Source organism: Dipteris shenzhenensis, chromosome 12 (genome assembly GCF_047967505.1).
Source record: "Dipteris shenzhenensis isolate YYH24624 ecotype China chromosome 12, Dip_SZ_1.0, whole genome shotgun sequence".
Classification (NCBI taxonomy): domain Eukaryota; kingdom Viridiplantae; phylum Streptophyta; class Polypodiopsida; order Gleicheniales; family Dipteridaceae; genus Dipteris; species Dipteris shenzhenensis.
Window position 1 is genome coordinate 10,882,664 of NC_141607.1, and position 4,275 is coordinate 10,886,938.

Here is a 4,275-nt window from a genome sequence, read left to right on the forward strand (position 1 = left end):
ACCCTAATCACCAAAACCTATTGAGGATTTGGACATTCCCTTCTCACCAGCATGGGAGCCGTCACCAACTTCTCCTACTATCACATTGGCAAATGCAGATACCTCAGAAGAAATGCCTATTCTGGAGGTAGAAATTGAGGAATTGCCCCACAGATGCTGCACCTCGGTGCACAATTGCAACCAATATATCTCCAACAACAGCAATAGCCAAAGCCTGAGGCTACATCGGTACCAGCACCACCTGTCAACATCATGCTGGTCAGTGAGCCACAAGGAGAGCTAGTGCTACCCAAGTGACTGACTTACCATTGGCACAACCCCCAGCAAGTACTATGGAATCATCAGGGATGGCTACATGGGAACTAATTGTATCAACAATATTGCCAATCCTCATCACCGTCTATCATTCTCCATTATCAAGCTAGCCAAATGCTTCAAATGTCAGAACTATTCACTAGCTTGGCCAAGGAGGAACATGCACAAGAATTGGAAAGGCAGATTGTAGCAACCATCGAAGACCAATTCCATGGCAATTCCATGGAATCGCCATAGAGGCAGGGCACTTCGAGCACAAATAGATGAGAAAGAAATTGAAGAAGTGCACATGAATCAAGCTCTCCAAGCTCAAGAGAAGGCAGTGCGGGATGTGACCTCCAACCTCCACCAGATCCAAATACAGCAGTACAAGCTATGACAATCCTATAGATCTCCTATGACTACTTGACCTCAACACATGCTCAACAAACAAAGGAATAGGCATAAGCCCGCAACTCACTCTAATCCAAAAAGAAGAAGAGCTTTAGGATTTCCAAGAAAAGCTTAAAGACATGCAACAATCTTTAGCAACACACACACTCAGCATTGAAGAGCTTACAAGGAACTGGCAAATCTTAAAGGACCAACTTGCCACTGCTAGAGAGGCCAACAATTCTTAAGCACAAGTCTTGGACCAATGGTCCAATACCAGTGAAGTCATTCCTCAACAAGCTCATGTCACCTTGCAAATGAAAAAGCTTAAGGAGGCATATACATCCATCTACCATAAGTATAAGGAAAAAATGGATGAGATGTAATCCCAAAAGATAGTCATCTCAAAGCTTGAACTCCAATTGCTAGTGCAAAACAAAGAGGCAATGGAAGACACCGCCAATGAAGTCCCACTACAATGCACAATGGTGGTGTACCAAGAGCTTGTGGCCACTCTACAAGCAGAAGATCACCTCAAAAGCATGAGTGCTTATTCAATGGAAGCAACTCAAACTCAGGATCATATCCTCTCATCCAAACATCAAATGGGAACGTTCCATAGGGGCAAAAACTCTATGCAAAATATTCCAAGACTTGTTCAAAAATGAAAAAAATATCTTCTACCTGTCTATAGATGCCGGGTTTATAGCACTCAAGATGGATGCTTTCATCGCATATGTATGCCTCATGGGTAGTCCTCCCCTCAAGGTTATTGCTAGTTTGTTGCCATTGCTACTATAAAAGCCATCACTGTTATCTACAAGGCAAACATCCCACACTTGCAGCAGCTAATGATCCCATTGCACCAACAAAAAGAAGTGTCGGAGGGTGACATGGCCTATCTCACATCTAACTTCCCATATCTAACCACTCTATATGCCAATATCATAACCTCACTTACGCTTGCTGCTACCACCCTCTTAACCTTCCATGAGCTCCAGCCTAACCTCTCTTACCCTTGTTGTTACCACCCTCTTAAACTTCGATGAGCTCTAGCCTCTAACATCTACTCCCTTCATTGTCTCTTTGCTCATGCCTCTCACCACTTTTAACTAACCCAACAGTCACAAACTTACCAACCCCTCACACCTAACTTCTTCCCTTCCCTTACTTATCCTACCAAGCTGCTCAAACCATTTGCCTAGTTCTTCCCTCCCTCCCTTTTGATTCACCTCCCACAACTAACACTCTTTCATATTTCTTCCCCATGTCCCCAGATTCTCTCCCTACCTCGGCATCACCTTCGACACTACTTGTGCTACCATCAGCAAAAAATGACTCAATATTTGATTTTGAATATCAAGATCTAGATAATCCAATTCGCAAATTCCAATTATGGGTATGATTTTAATATAATACGACTTCCTAGTAACCCCATCAAGGACTTCTGGAGCAAATATCTTGATATGAAAACTTGAGGTGGATGGACCTTGGACAATTTCCCTACTAACCTTCATTAGAACCAAATTATTGAAGCTTGGGTCAACAAGTTGGATCCCCAACCTAATTGGTGCCGCCCCAAGCTCTTTGATGTAATCTTCTTGAAAGAGTACCTATGTGCACCTCTATGTCTTAGAACCCCCATCCCAAGTTCTATACAATTCCATGATGACACGGATGGGAGGCCAACATACACACTTTGGGTGAGGATATCACCATTAATTGGCTAGTGATCAAGCCATACTCTGGTGTAGAATGGAACTTCCAAGGCACACTGATCTGAGCACTTCAACAGCATGAGAAAATAGTGTGAATATTGACCACATCCTTCATCGAAGTGCTATCTTCTGCAAAACATTGGAATACATTTTGGAGGTCTCCAGCCACATCAACCGCCATTTGCCTCCATTCAGTTTCAATCCCAATGAATGGATCGATACTCAGACTACAAGCCAACTCTATCAAAGATTCATCTTCTTATAAGCATGCCACATATCTCTGTTCGAACAAATGGTGGATACAGGCTTCTTGGAAACAGAGCAAAAATTGTATGGTGCCAAGGCTTTACAATAGGATCGACTGGCATGCCACAAGTTCCATAGCCACTAGGCTACACGCATGGCATCCTAACTCCATGATCACAATAAGCCATAACCCAAGGATGAGTAATAAAATGGATCCAGGGGTATGTTGTCTCTGTGCCAACATGGACCAACATGCATCTCCAACATGCAAGTCCTATATGCAACTCCTACTTGCATGTTCTACATGCAATGTCTACATATGATTCCTACATGCAAGTTCTACATACGATTCCTACATGCAGTTTCTACATGCCGCTCCTACATGCAACATGCAACTTCTAGATGCAAGTTCTACATGTAGAGAGAGAATGTATTACAATTCCTACATGCAGAGAGAGAAGCTCTCCAACTTGTATAAATACCCCATAATGGGATGAAGCCCACACTCTTTGGGGCATTGTGTTGAGTTCTACTTTGGTATTCCAAGCAATTGTCTCCAAGTGTCCATGCTTCCTTGCACTCCACATCCAAAAGCATGTCCTAGCCTTGCAATCCTCCTCCCCTCTCCTCCAACCTTGCAATTCCTCCTCTCCCTCTCCTCCTCCCAACTCCTCTCCTCCTCCCTTCTCCTCCCTTCTCCTCCCTTCTCTTGCCTCTCTTCCTCCCTCCTTCTCCCTTCTTCTCCCCTCTCCTTGTCCCTCCTCCTCCCTTCTCCTCCTTCCTCCTCCTCCCTTTATCTTCTCCCTCCTCCTCCCTCTTCTCATCCCTTCTCCTCTCTCTCTTTTCCCCTCATGCTCTTACACCTTCTTCTTTTCCCACTCTTATGCTCCCCCTAAACCCTTAGTCCCTCAACCCTTGTCCTCCATGATCTACTAGGGAGATGAGTTGTCCACCATGTACTCTACCCTGAACCTTGGAACCATGTACTCTTGAACCTCCCTCTAACCCTTAAACTCCTCCTAAACCCTTCAACCCCCAATGAAGTTGAAATCCTTCATTACCCCAACCATGATGATGCACCTTCCTTTCACACATGCATGCACTATGTTTGCTTATCACACTAAAGCCTACATCTCTCACCAGAATATGACCTGAGGTCCTTAGCTACACTTATACTACAAAAAACAACACATATATATCTATAGGTGACAAAAAGCCTCAAAACCTTGCATACTAAGAATACCTTGCTCTTCCTGCTACGAAAGCCGTGGGGAGGAGCAAACAATAGACTTCTCCATGGGTAGTCTATCATGATTGCTACCTACCCTCACCAATGGGTCCCGTTGGATATTATGAGATCTCTTAACCAAGGCACTAACTTCAAGAAGACTCTTAGTAGGGACATGGAAAATGTCCCTCTCTCTCTTTGTGAGTTTACTATTCCCCTCGAGGATGCTTCATCTTATCCCATTCATCTGATAGAGAAAGATGTAGCCCTTGCTATTCTCTTCATAACTAGCAAGAATGATGAGGATATCCAACAATAACATGAGGGTCCTTTTGCATCCACAAGTAGTGGAGCAAGTTCATCCACAAGTGGTGGAGCGATCGAGGTAAACCTAGA